Below are 25,177 nucleotides of genomic sequence, written 5' to 3'. Positions count from 1 at the left end.
CCAGAAAAATAAAGTCTGACACTGTTTCCACTGTTTCCCCGTCTATTTCCCATGAAGTGGTGGGACTGGATGCCATGATCTTCGTCCTGACAACATAGCTATAAAGAAAATGTTGTTATTATCTCCAGTCCATGTATGGGAAAAATGATACCTTGCAAGGTTAAGTAAGTTTTCTGGATTTCAAATGCATAGACATCTGCTTAAGTGCTCTTAACCACTGGGTCAGTTTACATGAGAAAACTTATTCTCAAAATACACTTTTGGGGTAGATGTTATTATTATTTCTGTTTTTAAGATTAGAAAATAGACCCAGACATTAGATACTTGCCAAGGATCACATGGCTAGTAAATATGTCATTAGATTTTAAACCTATATCTGTAAATTTAAGGAAAGTTATTTAATACAAAAAGAAAATACATGCATTTAGAAGAGAAGTTGGAAGACATATTTTAGAGAGGAGAAATTAATCAAATGAGAATTCTTTTTTGTTTTTTAGTATATATTTTCATATTTGAAGACAATCACGAGTAGAAAATGTTTTCAGATTTCTTCCTTACCTAAGTGTTTTCTTTTAAGGATAAAAGAAGCTCCAATTAGATCACTCAACTTTCTGGACACCATTTTCACCATGATTACTAGTATTGGGATTACTGTTTCTTTAAAAAAAATCTTGTATCCATACGTAGTTATTTCTCTTCTGTAAATTTGGATGGATGACTTATTTCTTGACTCGCTGCTCATAATTGGGCATGTAGGTTTTGCATCTAGTTCCTATTCTTTTTAACAGTTAGAAGGTAGTAGACACTAAGTGTTGGATTCATACTTGAGGGAAGGTAAGTGTGTGTGTGTGTGCTCAATCACTCAGTCATGTCCAACTCTGCTACTCCATCGACTGTAGCCCCCAGGCTCCTCTGTCTATGGAATTTTTCAGTCAAGAATACTAAAGTGAGTTGCCATTTCTTCCTCCAGGAAATCTTCCTGACCCAGGGATCAAACAGCATTTCCTGCGTTGGCAGGTGGAGTCTTTACCACTAAATCCTCTGGGAAGCCCCTGAGGGGCTTAATTACCTTAATTAAGCTTTACCTAAAGCCACAGTTCAGTTCAGTGTCCAATTCTTTGTGACCCTATGGACTGCAGCACACCAGGCCTCCCTATCCAACACCAGTAACTCCCGAAACTTACTCAAACTCATGTCCATCGAGTTGGTGATGCTACCCAACCATCTCATCCTCTGTTGTCCCCTTCTCCTCCCACCTTCAGTCTTTCCCAGCATCAGGGTCTTTTCAAATGAGTTAGCTCTTCACATCAGGCCACCAAAGAATTGGATTTTCACCTTTAGCATCAGTCCTTCCAAAGAATATTCAGGACTGATATCCTTTAGGATTGACTGGTTGGATATCCTTGTAGCCCAAGGGACTCTCAAGAGCCTTCTCCAAAACCACAGTTCAAAAGCATCAATTCTTTGCTGCTCAGCTTTCTTTATAGTCCAACTCGCATCCATACATGACTACTGGAAAAACCATAGCTTTGACTAGAAGGACCTTTGTCAGTAAAGTAATGTCTCTGTTTTTAAATTTGCTGTCTAGGTTGGTCATAGCTTTTCTTCCAAGGAGCATTAAAACATCTTTTAATTTCATGGCTGCAGTCACCATCTGCAGTGATTTTGGAATCCCCCAAAATAAAGTCTCTCACTGTTTCCATTGTTTCCCCATCTATTTGCCATGAAGTGATGGGACCACATGCCATGATCTTCGTTTTCTGAATGTTGAGTTTTCAGCCAACTTTTTCACTCTCCTCTTTCACTTTCATCAAGAGGCTCTTTAGTTCTTCACTTTCTGCCATAAGGGTGGTGTTATCTGCATATCTGAAGTTATTGATATTTCTCCTGGCAATCTTGATTCCAGCTTGTGCTTCATCCAGCCTGGCATTTTGCATGATGTACTCTGCATATCAGTTAAGTAACAAGTGACAATATACAGCCTTGACCTATTCCTTTCCTGATTTGAATCCAGTCTGTTTGCCATGTCCAGTTCTAACTGTTGTCTTTTGACCTGCATACAGACTTCAAGGAGGCAGGTCAGTTGGTCTGGTATTCCCCTCTCTTTAGGAATTTTCCACAGTTTGTTGTGATCCACATAGTCAAAGGCTTTGGTGTAGTCAATAATGCAGAATTAGATGTTTTTTCTGGAACTCTCTTTGTTTTTCGATGATCCAACAAATGTTGGCAATTTGATCTCTGGTTCCTCTGCCTTTTCTAAATCCAGCTTGAACATCTTGAACAACTGGAAGTTCTCAGTTTACATACTGTTGAAACCCTCGCTTGGAGAATTTTGAGCATTACTTTGCTAGTGTGTGAGATGAGTGCAATTGTGTGGTAGTTTGAACATTCTTTGGCATACCTTCCTTTAGGATTGGGATGCAAACTGATATTTTCCAGTCCTGTGGACACTGCTGAGTTTTCCAAATTTGCTGGCATATTGAGTGTAGCACTTTAACAGCATCATCTCTTAGGATTTGAAATAGCTGGAATTCCATCACTTCCACTAGCTTTGTTCATAGTGATGCTTCCTAAGGCCCACTTGACTTTTCATTCCAGATGTCTGGCTCTAGGTGAGAGATACAAACTTCTCCCAGTTTTTTTTTTTTTAGAGCTGTATATTAAGAGTTATCAGACATTGGCTTAGACAATGTTAAACTTTTCCCCTTATTTGGTGGCTGCTGTTGCATTAATCTCCATCAGAAACCTCCAGACAGAGACAGGGTGAGGTTGAGTTAAGAATTAGACAGTGCAAGATATTACTCTTCCTATGTCCTGGGTTTAAACACCAATCAATAGCAAAGCCCCCCAATATTGACTCTATTAAAATGAATATTGTGGCATCTATCTGGAAAAGAAGGATCCAAATGATGAAATAGGTCTTTCAATAGTATAAATATATTAGAAATACTTTAGAAAATGCTGATTAATTTTTCAACAACTTCTAGTGAATTTCTATTTAGCTGATTAACTTATGTATGTAATTGACATATAACATTTCATTTCTTTCAGGTATACAGGTATAATGATTCAGTATTTGTATATACTATGAAATGATCACCACAATGTCTAGTTGACATCTGTCACCATACATAGATGTAAAACATTGTTTTCTTCTGATGAAAAACCTTAAGTTTTATTCTCTTAGCAACTTCCATATATGCAAGTAGATGCCATGCTGTGCATTACATCCCCATGATTTATTTATTTTATAACTAGAAGTTTGTACCTTTTGACCTCCTTCACCCATTTTGCCTACCTACTCTCCACCCCTACCCCTGGCAACCACCAATCTGTTCTTTATATCTTTGGACTTGTTTTTTTCTTTTAGATTCCACGTATAGGGAAGATCACATGGTGTCTGTCTCTCTTTGTGTGATTTATTTCACTCAGTGTAACACCTTTAAGGTCTACTCATGTTGCAAATTGCAAGGTTTCATTCTTTTTTATGACCTAATAATATTCCATTATAGTGACTTTCTATTTTAATACTTAATGAGGAAGAATTGAAATTTATATTTTGACATAAATATTGATCTTGTTATTGTCATAGAATTGATTATTTCCTGCATGTTTTAAGAAATCCCAACAAATTTAAAGAAAATTTCAAACAACAGCAGAATATACAATTCCTGTTTGTGTTGTTTCTAAGAACAGAAGAAGGATTACTAAGTGAAAATGCAGAAGGTGTATTTTTATGGGCCCAACAGGAGAAAAAGCAAACAATGGATGGGGCTGCACAGAAAGGCAGTTTTGCAGGTCAAGTTCCCTGGAAGCAGCCTCTGAGATACTGTATAATGTGCAGGGAATTTTTTTTGAAAAGTGCCCGTTGGAAAGCAGGGAAATGAAGTAGGATTTTACAGTGGAAGTTGAGTTTCAATGGAAGCCCAGTGGTCCTTCAGAAATGTCTTCAGGTAGGCCACAATAGCTAGCCTTTCTTACTCCTCCATCCCTTAATGGACTCTGGACATCCTGAAACAGGCATGGTGCTGGGCATGGCAGCTCTGTGCAGTTGAGGCAATCCCTGGAGAAGGCTGTTTACTGTTAGCACTTCATTGAAGGGCACCTGGTGGCACATCATCATGTCCACTGTAGAGAGTAAGTTCCCCATGACTGCTCATGTTCCAATAGAGCCATGGTGATCATTCACTAGAAAAGCTGAAGAGAATTCCCAGCATTGGGACTAGTTGTTGGTGTTCTTTAAGACTCCTTCCTTCCAACTCTATTTTTTTAATGTCACCAAAAATCGAAATGACTTGACTTAGTGGTATTTAATTTAGCCTCATTAACTTCTGAATGGAGATGAAATTCATTGAGATTTGTAGAAATTTGACACTCAAAATGGAAAAAAAAAACCCTCTGTTGAACTTATCTCTTACTTTAGTACCTCTTTAACATCAGGAAGTAAGGAGGATAAAGTCAATGACCATACCTTTTAAAGAAATTGCTAAACATTAAGAGGCCATCAAAAAAAAATAAAAGACTGACATTTTGGCAGAACCTCTCATAATATACCGTATTTAATTTTTCACCATGCACTGTGGTGTGTCCTGCATGCTTTACTTAAAAAAATATTCTAAAGTGAATAGGCAAATTTACTTTTTAAAGTACAGCAGTTAATACTAATCCTTGCAATGAAAACTGGACATATTTGCAAACTGAGATGGATATTGATGTACAGTCACTAAAAGACCCACCTCCTTGTACTTTGTAAGAAGATAGATGGCAGGCAAAGTTTGCCAGTATATATAGAGGTAAATTCCTACATTGCATACTTATTTATTCTCCTAACATATGAGAGAAATATAGTTAATTAACTGAATATAGTTAAATGACTATAGTAAAAATGCTTAATAGGAATATTTGTTAAAAAAAATCCTTTTTAAAAGGAATTTTTAAATTGATGATAAATTTCTTATGAATTGTTTTGGGGACACCATCAAGTATCTTGCTTAAGATTTAAAGCCAACTTTGAATCAGAGAGCTTCACACTCTGAGGTACTTATTTACTTTTGACTGAATCTGCCATCACTTCATGGCAAGTAGATGGGGGAAACAAAGGAAACAGTGAGAGACTTTATTTTCTTGGACTCCAAAATCACTGCAGATGGTGACTGCAGCCATGAAATTAAAAGATGCTTGCTTCTTGGAAGAAAAGCTATGACCAACCTAGACAGCATATTAAAAAGCAGAAACATTACTTTGCCAGCAAAGGTCCATCTAGTCAAAGCTATGGTTTTTCCAGTGGTCATGTATGGATGTGAGAGTTGGACTGTAAAGAAAGCTAAGCACTGAAGAATTGATGCATTTGAACCGTGGTGTTGGAGAAGACTGTTGAGAGTCCCTTGGACTGCAAGGAGATCCAATCAGTCAATCCTAAAGGTATCAGTCCTGAATATTCATTGGAAGGACTGATGCTGAAGCTGAACTCCAATACCTTTGCCACCTGATGCAAAAAACTGAAAAGACCCTGATGCTGGGAAAGATTGAAGGCAGGAGGAGACAGGGACAACAGAGGGTGAGACGGTTGGATGGCATTACCTACTCAATGGACATGAGTTTAAGCAAGCTCTGGGAGTTGGTAATGACAGGAAAGCCTGGCCTGCTGCAGTCCATGGGGTTGCAAAGAGTCAGATATGACTGAGCAACTGAACTGAAATGAATCTATCAACCATGAATAACCTCCATCATTCTTAATCAGGGTCACAGGAGACTCTTTTCACTTCTACCTCTTTCTTTCCACAGCCAGTGTCATCTGTAAAATTCTAGGCTAAAAAAGCAGGCTTTTCAAGTGTTCCACAGGATATTATCTAATTTGAAGTGATTTAGTAGTGGAGAGGATGATATTTTCTGAAAATTTCACACACACTCATATTGCCTCATTTTAGTGATGTCTTCTCCCAGGAGTAGACTGTCCTGGCATGTGAAAGGATTTGCAGTTTGCAAAACTGCCTCTTTGAGTTCAATACATGTATCTTGAAAGTGAAAGTGTTAATTGCACAATCGTGTCTGACTCTTTGTGACCCCATGGACTGTAGCCCTCCGGGTTCCTCTATCCATGGGATTTCCCAGGCAAGAATAGTAGAGTAGGTAACCGTTCCCTTCTTCAGGGGATCTTCCTGACCCAGTGATCAAACCCAGGTATCCTGCATTGCAGGTTGGTTCTTTGCTATCTGAATACATGTATTTTGGTTTGTCCTATATTTGTTTGCCAACTGAAGACACCAAAGTCATGATTAAGTTGTGTCTATCCAAAATACAAGAAATGGAGGCTGTTTATTCATTTTTACCCGTCTCCCTTTTATCTCATTGCCCCTAAGATGTGGAAGCACTTTCTCACCCATCACACTTTGTGTTCAGCCATGGTCATTCTCTCAGTAGTCTCTGAAATACCTCTGTTCATGTATTTTCACAAATAATTACAGCATAATTGCAATATAATTTGCATTTGAATTTGAGAGCTGTGTGGAGCTACTTACTGGGGAATCGTAGGGAAGAACAGCTTTTGGTCCATATTCCGAAGGAAGACTACGGGAGAAATATTTTCCTAAATGCTCATGAATTTTGAGGCTAGAAGTAGTTTTTTTCCAGTATGATCCAGTAGAAGCCTTGGCTGAATCACTCGTAAGACTAAGTTCATTTTTAGCCAGAGGGATACTTTCCTTAGGCTTTTTTATGGGGAGAAGGAAGACAGACATTGCATCCTTTTAATTATCCCTGGTTCCTTTAAATCTCAAGGAGAGTTGTAATTTGGAGAACTCCATCTGCGTGGAGCAAGCCCTGACCATGTTTGCCATCTATCTCTACTGACCACACCACTTACCATATAGCAAACATCCGCCTTGCACTGATGGCTATGTATTTTCTTGGGTTGTGTGTTTTTCTTGTTTTATGACTGGGTTGTTAACTCTAAGATCAAGTGTTTCCAAAATTGGATCCCAATACTGCCTGGATCAGAACCACTTGAGGTGCTTGGATGTTTAACAAGCTTCTCATGTAATCCTTTTGCAATATCTGAAGTACCAGAGAGGCTGAGCATGCACTTGCAGTTCTATGGGGGATAAAATCAGTAATACTAAAGTTTTTGATACTTTTGCCAGAAGCCCGAGTGGAGGAGAGTCAGTCTTAGAGTCTTATTTCCCCCAAGTGTGTGTGTCTATTTTTATGTATTTTAATCTAGAAACACCCATGGGTTACACTTTTGAAGTTAATGTATGAATTTAAAATGTATAAAAAATGTATAAAAATGTATGTGTATAAAAAATGAACTTTATTTTTTAATTTTTCACTTTTTGGAGCTTATTTTATAATAGTATATACAAGGAGTAGGTGAAATTCTAGTGGGTCGCTGGATATTGTATTAATTTTAATTATTTGCAGTCAGAGAGAGAGAAGAAAGACCTGGTAAACTGGGTCTTCAGGTCTGAGATCATAACTTGTTTTGAGTTACTGCTCTAAATTGGACAAGTCCCACAAAATCTGCTTAATTTTCCATTCCACAAAATAGATGTAACATCTGTTGTCACTTGAGAAGGTATAACAAATGAAATTTATTATGCAGTGATATACTTAGACATCCTGAGAAGAAAGTTTTAAATTAATAGAGATATTATTTGGAATAATAGAGATAATATTTCACAGATACTATCTGTGAAAACTGTGGGAATTTTTAGAAATTATTCAGTTCTATACACACTGTCTATATATAGGATATTTTATTCTATAAAATTTCTGAGAAACCACAGAGATGTTTAGGTGTTGCTGAAAGTTTTTGTGTCTAAAATGCACAGTTTACTTTACCTTTAAGATATCTGAATTGCTGTTTATCTAGATCTCTTTTTCTTTCAAATATAAATGTTAAAAATGATTTATTTTCATAACTTATTGGGTATTCATGTGAATTTTTTATTAAATAAGTTTGATGTATGACATTGTATAAGTTTAAGGTATGCAACTGGTGATAAATTTATGTATTATGATTGTTATTGTGATATTTTTCACCTTTGTCATATTACATAATTATCCTTTCATTTTAGTGGTTGGAATAATTAAGTTCTAGTCTGTTAGTAAGTTTGATGATTATAGTATAATATTGTTGTCTAAATTCATTATACTGTGCATTAGATTTCTATGGCTTATTTACTACTTTTAAGTTTATACTCTTAAACAACATCTAACTTACTCTCCAACTCCCTGGTAACTACAATTTTACTCAGTTTTTACAGGTTTGGCTTTTTTAGATTCCACATGTAAGTGATTCATATAAGTACTTGTTTTTCTCTGTCTGACTTAGCTCATTATCATAATGTGCTCTAGGTGCATCTATATTGTTGCAAATGGCAGGATATCCTTCTTTCTCATAGATGAATAATACTCCTCAGTAGGTAAAGAGTCCTCCTACAATGCAGGAGACCTAGGTTCGATTCCTGGGTTTGGAAGATCCCCTGGAGAAGGAAATGGCAACCCACTCCAGTATTCTTGCCTGGAAAATCCCATGGACTGTAGCCTGCCAGGCTCCTCTGTCTATGGGGTCACAAGAGTTGGACACGCCTTAGCAACTAAACCACTGCCACCAATCAATCTATCTATCTATGCCTCCCAGATAGATCAGTGGTTAAGAATCCTCCTGCCAATGCAGGAGACACAGGAGACTTGGGGTTGATCCCCAAGTGGGGATCTGTGGGGAAGATCCCCTACAGATGGAGATGGCAACCCACTCCAGTATTCTTGCCTGGAAAATCCCATGGACAGAGGAACCTGGTGGGCTGCAGTCCATGGAGTTGCAAAGAGCTGGACATGACTGAGCACAAATGCACATCTATCTGTCTGTCTGTCTATCTATCTGTCTGTCCACCCATCCATCCATCTCACATCTTCCTTATCCATTTGTTCATTCATGGACATTTAGGTTGTTTGCATGTATTGGCTATTGTGAATAATACTGTAATAACCATGAGAGTATATATATCTCTTAAATCTTTTTTTCTAACTGTAACTTTTAGAGCATAGTTTGCTAACTCCTTAAAATCAAAGATTGAGTTTTAAAACTGAAGCATGTTCTTTTCTATTGTATTACGAAGGAATAAGTAGGATGTTTTGAGTACTTGATTGTAGATGCAAACTCCCCAAACTTCTTTCCCTCTCGTTTGCCTTCTGCAATATCTGCTTTTCCCTGAGCTCTTCTTCTTTTCTGTAGTTGAAATTGCATTTTACCCCAACATGTCCAATCTAGTCACTTGATTCTACTTCTGTCTGACACAGTCTCTCTTTATTATTTTTCTTCTTTCTGTGTTGTGACAATCTCTTCTTTGCTCTAATCAAGTCTAGAAATATTTTCAACCCCACTGCCATTTTCAACTTTCCCGCCCATCCAAGAACATTTCCACTGCTTCACATTATATTAAAAGCACATGAGAGATCCCCTGCAACGAAATAACTTGTGGTTTTTTTTTTTCTAGATAGTTATTTCTATGGATTAGCTGTTTAGGGTCACTAATTAATTAATGATCCAAGCTATTGTGCAATCATTTATGAGGCTTTGGATAACAAATCTTCAATCTTCTTTCTTTGTAATATTGTCTCTTATATTTCTATCAAAATCAATTCAATTCAACAAATATTTGACCACCTACCATTTGTTCAGCTGCATGTTAACGTGTGTGTGTTTCTGTGTTAAGGGGAATATTGTGCCTATCTGTGGGAAATTTACCTGTGGAGTTCAGTAGAGAGCACTGAGAAAGGAATGAAGATTTGTTATCCACTATTCTATTATTTCTGCAGTTTTTACAAATGAAACTCAAATGTCTCCATCGATTTAAACTTTTCTTCCTAAGATCTCAAAGAATATAATTGCGTGATAAAATCCATTTGAATGCTACCCGCTATTATAGTGTTTATTCATTGAGTTGGTAAATTTCTTTCAATAGCAAAAGCAATACCCTCAAGTTATTTATATTCACTCTTATCTGTTAATTTACAGATGGGGGCACAGAGAAGACAGAGGGAAGTGGAGGGCCTCAAGGTATATTTAGAGGAAGACAAACAGGACCCCATGATGAATTGGACATAAGGGAGATAAAAAATGAGAAATCAAGGATCACATCAGTTGTTTTAATCCTCAGAACAACCTTAGAAGGTGAGTGTTACTATTGTTCACAACTTACAGACAACCAAGACATTGAGAAGAGTAAAGCCTTGCCAAAGGCTGTGTACTTACTTAGTAAGTGAAGATGTGAGGACTGAACCCAGCCTAGCACATTTTTTCAAGGGTGATATTTGATTTTAAGTTTTTCATTTTAGCATATTCTCATTTATCTTGAATTCAAGACCTAGAATAGATCCAAATCGTACTTTTTTCTTTTAAATAAATTAGAATCAACTATTAAATAAGTTAGCTGGTCTCAGGGATTTATTTAAAAATCTAACTTCCAGAATGTTTTATAAAGTCCACATCAACTTAGTTTGATATGTACTTAATATAACTACTCTATTATGCAGAGAAAAAAAGAATACTTATAACAACGACTCTTAAGAATAATGAGATACTGAATTTCTTGCCAAATCACCAGTGAGAGACTGTGTTTGTTTAGAAGTATTTTATTCTTTTATTTTATTGTGTTCTAGGACGTTGATAATCTATATCAATTGATATCATCTTTGTGAACACAGTTTAATTTCATCTTAACAGTCCCTCAGGTATCCTTACCTCCTTAGAGGCAGGAATAAGTTAAATTTCATGTTTTCAAGAATGCAATAAAATTTCTTTAACGAAAGCAAATACGATAGACTATCTTCCCAGAAAAACTTAGTGTCAGGTGGGATGAAGGGAAAGACGTCCCCAAACAACACCTGTCCCCCACCCCCGCCAATACGCATTTGCCTTTGTAAGAAGATTGTTTCATCAGGACTTGGTTGATGAGACAATAATGAATTCCTCTGAGTTAGGGTAATGTCTGTGGGGGGAGGAAATCTGCTTATGAGTCAATGGGTTTTGATTATACATATGTAACTTCCTCTATTTCTTTGTAATTTGAAGTATGTATCATAATCTGAGGCCAGCTGTTTATAGCACTATAGGATCTGATTAAGATATATGAATTTTGTTGGATGAAAGCATTGAGGGTTTGGGTGGAGAGGATGGTTCTCAAAGGAGGCCAGATGGGTTTTGTTTTCAAAAGTGGAGACAGTATTTAAGAACAGAAAATTTGTATACTTTTGTCTCTAGCAGAGACAATATCAAGCAGACATCATGATTTCAAAGGCATTGTACATGGAAATGTATTATAATTTCATTTTTCATACACCAGGTATGTCCCATTGTTCCATGTCCTTTTACATTTTATTTTTCAAGAAACTCTGGAAATCCTTCCATGATCAATTTAAAATGAGAAGCAAATTATTTCAGGAAGATAAAATATGCACTTTTTCTATAAAATATGTTACATTTGTTGGGAAATTTATGCTGCAATTTCATATTTTAAAGTTTTTCAAGAAACTGTACAGCTTTTCCTTTATTCCATTTGATTGTTTAGAAATACAGCCTCTAATAGTGAACACTTGAATGTACAAAATTAGAGAAATGTATTCACAAATATTTTTTAATCTAAGTACAAATATGGATCCTCATACATAAATCTCTATTTAATTTAGTAATATAGTAGTCTTACCAAACCATTTATTGCTTGCTTCACTCACTGAATAGATAAAACAATACATAAGTGCTTCACCCACATAACTGTAAGATTTAGTGTGTACTTCAAACATTTAGTATTATTGATTTTACTACATAGGGTTTTATTCCTAATTTTTTCTCATAGCCAAAATTTATTTAGCTGATAGGGGAAAGATCTACCTATGTGTCTGATATTTGTTTTTCAGGATTAGAACCTTCAATCTGTAATGTTTCTTATATTTATTTTCCAGATTTAGATTATAAAATTATATATGAATCTATTTTTGGCTCTTACACCATTAATGCTACCCACAATAGAACATAATTAAACCTTTAAAATTAATAGGACTGCTCAGTCCCACTATGTGAGCGTACATTAGCTGATAGTTATTCACAGGGCTAATTGTAGTCTGTGATACTGTTATTGACACCTTAGCAGAACACATGTTGAAGTTATTTTTCTTCAGGTGCTAGTGTGGTCAGTCATGATGCAGGGTTGCTAATGCATATGGAATTGTACCTGAGAATGGAACAATCCTTTCAAGAGATTAGATCTATGACTTTGGTCTTTACTTGTGTGTATGCTCAGTCACTTCAGTCATGTCTGATTCTTTGCAGCCCTGTGGACTGTAGCCCACTGGGTTCCCCTGTCCAGGGATTCTCCAGGCAAGAATACTGGAGTGGATTGCCATGCCCTCCTCTAGGGTTTCTTGCCAAACCAGGGATCAAACCCACGTCTTCTGTGGCTCCTGCATTGTAGGTGGATTCTTTACCACTGAGCCACCAGGGAAGCCCGTTCTTTATATAGTACAACAATATCATATGAGCTATTACTTCATATTTTTAAAAACATTTTTGGAAAAGCATGGGGAACTAGATAAATTTTGGTCCTGTAGATGGCAATAACATACAACATTGCAAGAAGTCTACAGAATATAAATAAAATCTTGATCCAGAGCTTGTGATTTATGTATGTACAAGATATACCACCCAAGTTTCACTTTTGGGAATACTAAACAGTATCACTTTAGAGCTGGAAACTCATTGAATATTTGTAACCATTCCCAGGTGGCACTAGTGGTAAAGAACTCTCCCACCAATGCAGGAGACTCAAGAGATGTGGGTTCCATCCCTGGGTCTGGAAGATCCCCTGGAGGAGAGCATGGCAACCCAATCCAGTATTCTTGCCTGGAGAATCCCGTGAATGGTGGAGCCTGGAGGGCTACAGTCCATAGGGTTGCAAAGAATTGGACACGACTGAAGCAACTTAGCACAAAAGATGATAATGATACACCGGCAGAAAATAAAGTAGAATGGTTAATACAGACTTTGTGAAGCTGGTAGTAGGTAAAGGTTCATAAAGAGTACAGGTACTCAGCCCATTAGGATGGACATTTTGTTTCGTAGCAAAGGAGTAAGGGGCAATTTAATGTGTACAAGTTGCTGTTTATTGTTCCAAAAACAACAAATGGGCTTGCAATTGAAATCACAAGATAAACTCGGCAGGAAGTAAAACAAATTCAGTCTTTCATATGCATGTGAATATTTTCAATACTTCTCCTTTTCCCAAAATAGAGACCTAGACATGAATTGAGACCTTCTCTATTCTTCAGATGTAGACTGTGATACATGAAAGACCGTGCCTGCACAGGTGTGCACTCAGAGAGGTCAGGCAGCGGTAGCCCTTCCATCTCAGCTTTTCTGAAGTGATGCTTATCATTCTCTGGGAAAGTGCTGATCACAGCCTTGAGTCTGTGGGCTCAGACCCTCATTGGCAATGATGTCTATGACAGGGAGGCTAGATTTAGCCCAGCCAGTCGCCAGGACAATCTAGAATGGTTAAGCCTCTGCTTAGCAGGAAGTTGAGACAAACAGCTTTCAGTGTTTGTGATGGATCGATCTTGAAAGTGATTCTTTGTCAGAATGAGAAAATATAAGAATTTCTGGGTGGGAGGTAGTACATCCTAGATGATTCTGAAATGTCTTCCTTTTCCTACTTGTGGGAGAGTTCACTTCAATTGAGAATCACTATTCTGAAGATAGAAATAAAACTAAGAATTTTAATTCCTAGAAGGGAAGCACAGGCAACTTCCATATTTCTGAAACATTTTTTGACAGATCCATACTAAGAAATACTGGGTTGACCAAAAGTTTGTTTGGGTTTTTCCATAAGACGTAATGGAAAAACCTGAATGAACTTTTTGATCAACCCAGTATATTTTATACCACAACTCACTACACTCAAAGCTGCTGTCTCTCACATACAAACGGAAATACACACACTACTGAATAACATTTTAAATTCAAAACAACACCATGGCGTTCTCTGTTATCTTCTCATTTTTTTCTACCGTATTTTTAAAAGTTGTGGTATTGATCAATGAAATCAATCATTTTGTCTATTAATGAGTAGTAACCCACAATTTCAGAGAAGGCAATGGCACCTCACTCCAGTACTTTTGCCTAGAAAATCCCATGGACGGAGGAGCCTGGTAGGCTGCAGTCCATGGGGTCTCTAGAGTCGGACATGACTGAGCGACTTCACTTTCACTTTTCACTTTCATGTATTGGAGAAGGAAATGGCAACCCACTCCAGTGTTCTTGCCTGGAGAATCCCAGGGACGGGGAAGCCTGGTGGGTTGCTGTCTATGGGGTCGCGCAGAGTCGGACACGACTGAAGTGACTTAGCAGCAGCAGCAGCAGCAGCAACCCACAATTTGAAGAATAATGATCTATCTTATATCTGTCAATACCTATATCTAGAATGCAAGTTTGTCTTAACCAAATGGAGGAAGAAAATTTTGCCTCTAACACATCCTCATCCAGGGTCTTAGTGGTTGTTGCTTCTTCTTGAAATGCTTACTGGGTTACTCAACTCACTTCAGGTCTTTGTTCAAAAGTATCTTCCCTAAGAAGGCTTACATTAGATTTTCCTTAACATCCTATTTAACTTTTCAACCTCCCCAGTGCTTCCTGCTTTGTTTTCCTCTGTAATACTTTCCTGGTAGCTTAGCTGGTAAGGAATCTGCCTATAATAGAGGAGACCCTGCTTGGATTCCTGAGTCAGGAAGATCCCCTGGAGAAGGGATAGGCTACCCACTCCGGTATTCTTGGGTTTCCCTGGTGGCTCAGATGGTAAAGAATCTGCCTGCAATGCAGGAGACTTGGGTTAGACCCCTGGGTTGGCAAGATCCCCTGGAGGAGGGCATGGGAACCCACTCCAGTATTCTTTCCTGGAGAATCCCCATGGACAGAGGAGCCTGGCAGGCTGCAGTCCATGGGGTCATAAAGAGTCAGACATGACTGAGGGACTAAGCACAGTGCAGCACGCAGTACCCTATACTATACCATAAAGCATGTTGTGTTTTTAGTCGCTACGTTATGTCCAACTCTGCAACCCCAAGGACTGTCGCACCAGGCTCCTCTGTCCATGGGATTTTCCAGGCAAGAATACTGGAGTAAGTTGCCATTTTCTTCTATCTTCCCAACCCAGGAATCGAACCTGTGGCTCCTGTGTGTCTCCTGCATTGCAGGTGGATTCTTTACCACTGACCACTGGGGAAGCTCCACTATAAAGTATAGTACTTCTCTATAGTATTATAGTATAATCACCATCTGACATACTAAATGATGTTAGTGATTTGTGTGTTTGTCTCTCTCCACTAAGATGTTAGCTCCACAGGCAAGGAGAGTTTTGTTTGTTTTATTCATCATTGTATCTTCAGTGCCAAGAACAGACCTGGAACCTGATAGTTGATCCATATACATTTATTGAGTAAATGACAAGTTGACTGAATGCATGAAAAAAATCTTGTCTCAAAAGAAAGACAGTTCAGCAGAGGAAGAATTAACTGTAATTCCAAACTTCATTTCTGTTCCTCTAAGAATTTTAAAGAGGATTTAATATTTTCCTTATAGCTTCATATATTCAAATCTTTTTTCTTCAGCCAGCTTTCCCACACTTCAGTAGCTGTGCTGAAACTTCTCCTCTTAACTCTCATTCTCAATTGTGCCCACACAGCTTTCTTGCAGTGCCTACCTGCATGGATTTTATTTTCTTCTCCTTCCTGTGCTTCCATATCTCTATTCCAATGATGGAGAGAGGTTTTATGTTCTTACCCCGCAGCTGTGCTGGGTGGGCATGTCCCTTAAAGGCATCTGGACCCTCTGTGCCCCAATACCTCTTTCTTCCTGTGGGGCCACCCATTAGGAATGCTTAAGACATGTTTAGGGTGTCAATAAATGAGGGACAAAAAGTATGTCATTTTTGAATAAGTTTCCTATTTAAAAATATTGTATATAAAAAAGATTGAATGAGAAGTTTCAGATTTTCTTCATTAATAACACAACTATTGGCGAAAAACTAAAAGCTTTACAGGAGCGTAATGAGACTCATTTCAACTGCTTGAAAGGAAAACAGAAAGCAGATTTCATACTCAATTATTAAATTGAATCAGTCACATCAGTATCTGAATTTTCAGGTTTATATCTTCCAGTATAACACAACAACATGCTCACAAATTTGATTTGAGTTCAGTTCAGTTCAGTCGCTCAGTCGTGCCCGACTCTTTGTGACCCCATGAATCGCAGCACGCCAGGCCTCCCTGTCCATCACCAACTCCCGGAGTTCACTCAGACTCACGCCCATCGAGTCAGTGATGCCATCCAGCCATCTCATCCTCTGTCATCCCCTTCTTTTCCTGCCCCCAATCCCTCCCAGCATCAGAGACTTTTCCAATGAGTCAACTCTTCACATGAGGTGGCCAAAGTACTGCAGTTTCAGCTTTAGCATCATTCCTTCCAAAGAAATCCCAGGGCTGATCTCCTTCAGAATGGACTGGTTGGATCTCCTTGCAGTCCAAGGGACTCTCAAGAGTCTTCTCCAACACCACAGTTCAAAAGCATCAATTCTTCGGCGCTCAGCTTTCTTCACAGTCCAACTCTCACATCCATACATGACCACTGGAAAAACCATAGCCTTGACTAGATGGACCTTTGTTGGCAAAGTAATGTCTCTGCTTTTCAATATGCTGTCTAGGTTGGTCATAACTTTCCTTCCAAGGAGTAAGTGTCTTTTAATTTCATGGCTGCAGTCACCATCTGCAGTGATTTTGGAGCCCCCAAAATAAAGTCTGACACTGTTTCCACTGTTTCCCCATCTATTTCCCATGAAGTGGTGGGACCGGATGCCATGATCTTCGTTTTCTGAATGTTGAGCTTTAAGCCAACTTTTTCACTCTCCACTTTTACTTTCATCAAGAGGCTTTTTAGTTCCTCTTCACTTTCTGCCATAAGGGTGGTGTCATATGCATATTTGAGGTTATTGATATTTCTCCCGGCAATCTTGATTTCAGCTTGTGTTTCCTCCAGTCCAGCATTTCTCATGATGTACTCTGCATAGAAGTTAAATAAGCAGGGTGACAATATACAGCCTTGACATACTCCTTTCCCTATCTGAAACCAGTCTGTTGTTCCATGGCCAGTTCTAACTGTTGCTTCCTGACCTGCTTACAGATTTCTCAAGAGGCAGGTCAGGTGGTCTGGTATTCCCATCTCTTTCAGAATTTTCCACAGTTTATTGTGATCCACACAGTCAAAGGCTTTGGCATAGTCAATAAAGCAGAAATAGATGTTTTTCTGGAACTCTCTTGCTTTCTCCGTGATCCAGCTGATGTTGGCAATTTGATCTCTGGTTCCTCTGTCTTTTCTAAAACCAGCTTGAACATCAGGAAGTTCACGGTTCACATATTGCTGAAGCCTGGCTTGGAGAATTTTGAGCATTACTTTACTAGCGTGTGAGATGAGTGCAATTGTGCGGTAGTTTGAGCATTCTTTGGCATTGCCTTTCTTTGGGATTGGAATGAAAACCGACCTTTTCCAGTCCTGTGGCCACTGCTGAGTTTTCCAAATTTGCTGGCATATTGAGTGCAGCACTTTCACAGCATCATCTTTCAGGATTTGAAATAGCTCAACTGGAATTCCATCACCTCCACTAGCTTTGTTTGTAGTGATGCTTTCTAATGCCCACTTGACTTCACATTCCAGGATATCTGGCTCTAGGTGAGTGATCACACCATCGTGATTATCTGGGTCATGAAGATCTTTTTTGTACAATTCTTCTGTGTATTCTTGCCATCACTTCTTAATATCTTCTGCTTCTGTTAGGTCCATACCATTTCTGTCCTTTATCGAGCCCATCTTTGCATGAAATGTTCCCTTGGTATCTCTAATTTTCTTGAAGAGATCCCTAGTCTTTCCCATTCTGTTGTTTTCCTCCATTTCTTTGCATTGATTGCTAAGAAAGGCTTTCTTATCTCTTCTTGTTATTCTTTGGAACTCTGCATTCAGATGCTTATATCTTTCCTTTTCTCCTTTGCTTTTTGCTTCTCTTCTTCTCACAGCTATTTGTAAGGCCTCCCCAGACAGCCATTTTGCTTTTTTGCATTTCTTTTCCATGGGGATGGTCTTGATCCCTGTCTCCTGTGCAATGTCATGAACCTCAGTCCATAGTTCATCAGGCACTCTATCTATCAGATCTAGTCCCTTAAATCTATTTCTCACTTCCACTGTATAATCATAAGGGATTTGATTTAGGTCATACCTGAATGGTCTAGTGGTTTTCCCTACTTTCTTCAATTTCAGTCTGAATTTGGCAATAAGGAGTTCATGGTCTGAGCCACAGTCAGCTCCTGGTCTTATTTTTGCTGACTATATAGAGCTTCTCCATCTTTGGCTGCAAAGAATATAATCAGTCTGATTTTGGTGTTGACCATTTGGTGATGTCCATGTGTAGTATCTTCTCTTGTGTTGTTGGAAGAGGGTGTTTGCTATGACCAGTGCATTTTCTTGGCAAAACTCTATTAGACTTTGCCCTGCTTCATTCTGTATTCCAAGGCCAAATTTGCCTGTTACTCCAGGTATTTCTTGACTTCCTACTTTTGCATTATAAGTCCCCTATAATGAAAAGGACATCTTCTTTGGGTGTTAGTTCTAAAAGGTCTTGCAGGTCTTCATAGAACCGTTCAACTTCAGCTTCTTCAGCATTACTGGTTGGGGCATAGACTTGGATTACTGTGATATTGAATGGTTTGCCTTGGAAACAAACAGAGATTATGTAGCACCAGTTAAATATTTTGCAACAGGGATCATCTGTACCAATTAAAGCCAGCAACCCTCCTATTTTCTTGTTCCACCTTGTTTTAACACCTTTTAGAGAGACATAATCGGAAAAGGCAATGGCAACCCACTCCAGTGTTCTTGCCTGGAGAATCCCAGGGATGGGGGAGCCTGGTGGGCTGCCATCTATGGGGTCGCACAGAGTCGGACACGACTGAAGTGACTTAGCAGCAGCAGCAGAGAGATGAAATAGAGAAGATGGTTATGTTATTTTCTCAGCTTCCCTCCCCACTCCAAACTAGTATGCCTTGTAGAAATATTATGTACTTTTATTGTGAAGATACTATTTAATATTTCTTTGCCTTTTTTTTTAAGGATGGACTGTGGTCTTTAACCTGGTCTTGGATAGATTGCATGCAAACTGTGTAAAATATAACTCTGGTGGCACTTATTCCTTGGCAATATCAAAAGACATCTTAAATTATATTAGTGACTTCTTAAAATGACCTTATTTCTAAAAAGTTGAACAGAATCAGTGATTAGCTGGTTCTCATTTTTCTCTAATGTTAGTATTCTAGGCGTGGAATTTCCTTCTGTGATAAACATGGATTGGGGTCTGGCTGGGTGTGAGTACAGGTATACACTGCATATGAGCAAAAGACAGCACTGCCACGGGATTTGTGGCAGGTTTTGTGCCTGACTTAGATCTCATTACCAGAGAGGTGGACTCATCTTTGAGCTGCTATGTGTGTTTTCCAGCCTAGAGCCCAGCCCCCTTTCTTCCAGTGGAAAACTCTGTGGAGCCATCCACACTTCTCAGGGGATCAGCTTGAAGCTAGACTTCAGTTAAAACCACTGTCCAGTGCTTATTTCCCTCTTCAGAAAGAATCTCTCAGACTTGGGTGGCACAGTGGATAGGAGTCTGCCTGCTAATGCAGGGGTTGTGGGTTTGATCTCTGGTCCAGGAAGATTCCACATGCTGCGAGGCACCCAAGCCCGTGTACCACAACTTCTGAAGCCATGCTCTAGAGTCTGTGTGCCACAACGACTGTAGCCTGCAGGCCCTCGAGCTGCCCACCGCAACTACTGAGCCTGAGCGCCGGGAGCCTGTGCTCCACAATAAGAGAAGCCACACAATGAGAAACCCATACACTGCAACCAAGAGTGGCCCCCACGCTTTGCAACTACAGAAAGCCTGTGCACAGCAACAAAGACAAGATAATAAGATAATAAACCAGTGCAACCAAAAATAAATAAATAATTTTTTTTTTAAAAGAATCTCTCATACAAGTATTGCTGTTTGGTGCTCTGCTTCTAGGAAACCTAACCCAAGGTAAGATTTGAAGGATGAGCAATTCTCTGACTTCCACCTTATCCCTTGTCACCTCAGTGCTCCAGGGAACAGTTATCCCTGAGGATAACTGAGAATATTTCCTGTATTTTTTGTGCAATTCTGCCTTTTTAGAAACTGTAAGATGGAGAAAATAATCCTGGGAACTGTATTTTATGTTTTGGTCTGGCTGGGCAATTCATTCTTTTTTTTTTTTTTTTCTAAGAACTGTTGATCTCTTTGACTTGAGTCATTTAATTGGGAAATTGTTTTCCTATTCTAACTTTATCCTTTCAGATTTTTTAATCAGTAGTTTCTAGATGTTTAAACTGAAAGTATGAAACAACCATCAGTATCCTTTAGCTCTTAATCAGTCCAACTTGACTCCAAGGCCACTGAATGGTAGGGAAGCAAACACTGCTGTGAATGCCTATATCAGAAAAATCCATGTGTCTGCCTCATGTTGGAGAAGGGAAATAAACCCAGATGATTCCCTTCCTCTTTCAAAATCTTAAGTAAATGCCTCCTTTTGGCAGAACAGTAATTGCATATAGAATACTAGGGAGAGGAGAGGAGTTGGGGAAATGCATTTCCTAGGCTTCTATCCTCTGTGGTACAGAGTAGAGTCTAGGAGAGAATGGGGAGGAGGAATTGAGAAGCAGGGGAGACTACATTCCAAAAGAATGTAATATTCACTGCATTTCAGTGCACTGCAATATTCAGTGCAATATTCAGTGCAAAAGAATGTAAATTCCCTCTCCACTCTGGTAAGTGAAAAAAAAAAAAAAGGAAGTTTTAGTTGCTAAGTTGTGTCCAGTTCTTTGGGACCCCATGGCCTATAGCCCACCAGGCTCCCCTTGTCCATTGCATTCTCCAGGCAAGAATACTGGAGTGGGTTGCCATTCTCTTCTCCAGCGAATCTTCCCAACCCAGGGATCAAACCCAGGTCTCCTGCATTGCAGGCAGATTCTTTACCATCTGACCCAAAGATGAATCCATCTGCTGTAGGAACTAGAGATCAAGAATAGTTTGGCATATTGAATATGTCTGACTTAAGTTCACATTAATATTGGATACTGGCTCTCCAGTTTAAGCAATGAAGATACTGAGATGTAAATAAAAACAAATCCAGAGCTAGATTAAGGCAAAAGACTGATTTTTTTCATAAAGTAAAGGGAAATTATATAGTTTTATAAGATATTATATTATTAGGTTTATGTAGATTAAAAAAGGTGTGTACTTTAAAAACAGTTGAAGACATAGATGTCTTTGTTTGAGACTAATTTTGAATTTGATCCATAGGGAGAAGTTCATGATAAGGGAAAGAAAATTTAATTGTCAGAGCCATATGGTTAGATGTGAATGGAGTTCAGATAGGACTCCTAGAAAATGTCAATTCTGAAAACAAACTGTAAAACTGAGATAGAAGCATAAAATAGGATAACTTTTTTCTTACCAGAGAAATATAAGCATACTTTTGACACAAGATTTAGTAAAAAATGAAAATTAAAATTTTCTTCTTCCATTTTACCAAATGTGCAGTATGGAATAATAATTATTATTATCTGTATATTCTTTTAATGATATCAATAAAAGTATAGGCCTATTCCTTGGCATCCTTTTATTATAATTTCTAAAAGCATTTGATCTCTTTAAGCCTTTCATGTTCCATTATGTAGGTGAATATTTCGAAGTCCAGAGCATTGAATATGTTTTTAATGTGAGCCTGAAGTTGCCTGTTTTAATCCACACAATCTCCCTTAGTGGGGCATGCTTCTCTACTGTATTGATCTTGTCTCTTCTGCTCCTCAGTAGCTATTCCCCCAAGGGTCTTTCTTCTTATTTCTAAGGGTCAAGCATCTCTGAATCTCTTTGGGAGCCTCTCCTCTCTGTAAGGACTCTTTTTTCCTTAGCACCTATTCCACTGCCTCTTTGGTTCTTAAATCCCTCTCCTCTGTACCGTCTTTTGGGTTTCACCAATTCCTCTTCTTGGCCTTTGTCATGCTTTGTTGGCCATATTATTAATTTTTAAAAATTCTGCTCTTTATGACTGGACAGGGTTTAAGATACAAGGGAATGGAAGTGAGGATGAAGAGAAATGAATGACCATCATTGATCCTCCTCAGGCTCAAGCATCAGTAAGATAATTAATTAGAACTTTTACATCAATAAGAGCAAAGAAAGGTCTTTTGGAGGTTAAAAATCCTATCTACAAGAACTCAGAAGTAAGAATTCCTGCTGAATCAGACTTAATTTGGCAATCCTAGAGAAATGAGAGGAAGGACTGAGTCAACAGAGGTTGGTAGAGTCTTGCAAAGAATGAGATTTCTGGTACCTCACCCTTAGCCATGTTCTATTTGTGTGTGTGTATATGTGTGTGTTGAGGCATGATTGAGACTGCATAAAGGTTTGGGATATTGAGAGCAGTCAAGACCTGTGGATCTGAAAGCACTCCAGAGTAAGTGTGGCATGATAGTGTGTGCAGAGATACTACATCTCACAGCTGCTGAAGGGGCTGTTCACACTGTCTTTCATGTGTTTAGTTGATCTATCCATAGGTGTGAGTGGGGTATTAAAGTCTCCCACTATTATTGTGTTATTGTTAATTTCTCCTTTCATACTTGTTAGCATTTGTCTTACATACTGCTGTGCTCCCGTGTTGGGTGCATATATATTTATAATTGTTATATCTTCTTCTTGGATTGATCCTTTGATCATTATGTAGTGACCTTCTTTGTCTCTTTTCACAGCCTTTGTTTTAAAGTCTATTTTATCTGATATGAGTATTGCTACTCCTGCTTTCTTTTGGTCCCTATTTGCATGGAAAATCTTTTTCCAGCCCTTCACTTTCAGTCTGTATGTGTCCCCTGTTTTGAGGTGGGTCTCCTGTAGACAACATATGTAGGGGTCTTGTTTTTGTATCCATTCAGCCAGTCTTTGTCTTTTGGTTGGGGCATTCAACCCATTTACGTTTAAGGTAATTACTGATAAGTATGATCCCGTTGCCATTTACTTTATTGTTTGGGGTTCGAGTTTATACACCATTTTTGTGTTTCCTGTCTAGAGAATATCCTTTAGTATTTGTTGGAGAGCTGGTTTGGTGGTGCAGAATTCTCTCAGCTTTTGCTTGTCTGAGAAGCTTTTGATTTCTCCTTCATACTTGAATGAGATCCTTGCTGGGTACAATAATCTGGGCTGTAGGTTATTTTCTTTCATCATTTTAAGTATGTCTTGCCATTCCCTCCTGGCTTGAAGAGTTTCTATTGAAAGATCAGCTGTTATCCTTATGGGAATTCCCTTGTGTGTTATTTGTTGTTTTTCCCTTGCTGCTTTTAATATTTGTTCTTTGTGTTTGATCTTTGTGAATTTGATTAATATGTGTCTTGGGGTGTTTCGCCTTGGGTTTATCCTGTTTGGGATTCTCTGGGTTTCTTGGACTTGGGTGATTATTTCCTTCCCCAGTTTAGGGAAGTTTTCAACTATTATCTCCTCAAGTATTTTCTCATGGTCTTTCTTTTTGTCTTCTTCTTCTGGAACCCCTATGATTCGAATGTTGTAGCGTTTAATATTGTCCTGGAGGTCTCTGAGATTGTCCTCATAAGGATGTGCTGTGTTGTTCAGGCAGGTGACCTGGGGTAGGTTCACAGAATTCTGTTACTCCAGAATGACTGCAGGACAGCAGAAAGCAGGATGAACTGTTGGGCTTGGGAGGAGAATGGGCAAGTGGCCTAGCCTAGCCAGTCATGGAGGGAGCCGAATAATTCATGGCAAAGTCATATGAGAGAGTCTCTGCACTTAAGGGCCTTTAGGATGGGAACAAGAGACACACTGAACTGTATTATTACTAGACTGGAAAATGCTTGATACCAGAATGATAGCATGGACTAATAAGGGCAAGATTCCACTGCCTCCCTACTCCCAAGCCCATTGTATATGCTTCAATTACACACAAATATAACTTAAAAGCATACTTTGAGAAAGGGGGTAGGTGGGCAAAGAATTGATTGAGACTACTGCTATCTGATGCATTGGAAGCCCTAAATAGAGATTAAATTTTCTTATTTAAAATTAAAGAAAGTTATAACTTTTGCATTTTGGAGACCAGTTATAGTTATCTTTGTCTGCCCTGGCTAGATACAAGTAATTGCTAGGCCTTGAAAAGTGAGGTAATAGGGGAAAAAAATTTGGCCATGGAAACTCTCTCTTCAGTCTAAAGTGATTATTTTAATCCTTTTAACTAAGGCATACTTAGGGCTAAAATATAGCAGCAAAACAAAGTTAGAAATAAAAGAGTTTTAGTCATTCCTTAATACTAACATGAAATTGGCAGTCATCTTCAAGACTGCTTTGTGAGGGGGAAAGGACCAATAATGAAATTAAAAATTAATATGCAGTCCATCATGGAGCTAAAAGTCTTGGTCTTCTTGCCTTAGATAACACAAATATCTATATCTATATTGTGTCTATATTAACATTTTTAGAGATGCTAAGAGAGAAAGTAGTATAATTGTTGTGGGATATAAAAAAATTAATAAGTTGATTTGTAGTACTCTAGTAAGAAATTTAATAACAAATAAATATGGCTCTATTTTATACTATAAACCAAAGTTACTTTTAAGAAATTAAAGATTTAATATGAGTAAAATCAAGAGAAATAGAAGAAAATATGAATATATATGTGTCTGATTTGGGGATGAGAAAAGCAGTTCTAAGCATAAAATGATGGAAAACAGAAAGAAAAAAACAGTAGATGGAAATAAAAGTTCTCCTCAGTGTAACATATATAATCTATATATTTGACATTAAGTCTATATTTACCATAAATAATATAGAGAGGGAATAAAAATCATTAATATATAATCTCCTTCTATGACTAAGTTAAAAATTCCATTAGAAAAATGAGTGAATGAAAAGGGAAATAGATACAAGGAGAATTTTAACATTAGTAGTAATAATAGATAAGCAAATAAATAAAATAATATGCTTTATTTGGTAAATAAAATCATAAAGATTTAAAACAG

At 38.2% G+C, this 25,177-nt stretch overlaps 1 long non-coding RNA gene across 4 annotated transcripts in view; it reads left to right on the top strand.

Annotated features, from left to right (window-relative positions):
* The window catches only part of LOC138989134 (uncharacterized), a 283,758-nt gene that overhangs the window by 145,357 nt on the left and 113,224 nt on the right, over positions 1–25,177 (top strand). For all 4 annotated transcript variants that reach the window (XR_011465318.1, XR_011465319.1, XR_011465317.1 and 1 more), the window contains one exon: positions 10,019–10,174. This is a non-coding gene — a long non-coding RNA (uncharacterized lncRNA). The remainder of the gene's footprint in view (positions 1–10,018; positions 10,175–25,177) is intronic.

Source organism: Bos mutus, chromosome 9 (assembly GCF_027580195.1).
Source record: "Bos mutus isolate GX-2022 chromosome 9, NWIPB_WYAK_1.1, whole genome shotgun sequence".
NCBI classification, from domain to species: domain Eukaryota; kingdom Metazoa; phylum Chordata; class Mammalia; order Artiodactyla; family Bovidae; genus Bos; species Bos mutus.
The sequence above is the reverse complement of the archived record's forward strand: the minus strand, read 5'-3'. Positions and strand labels throughout refer to the sequence as shown.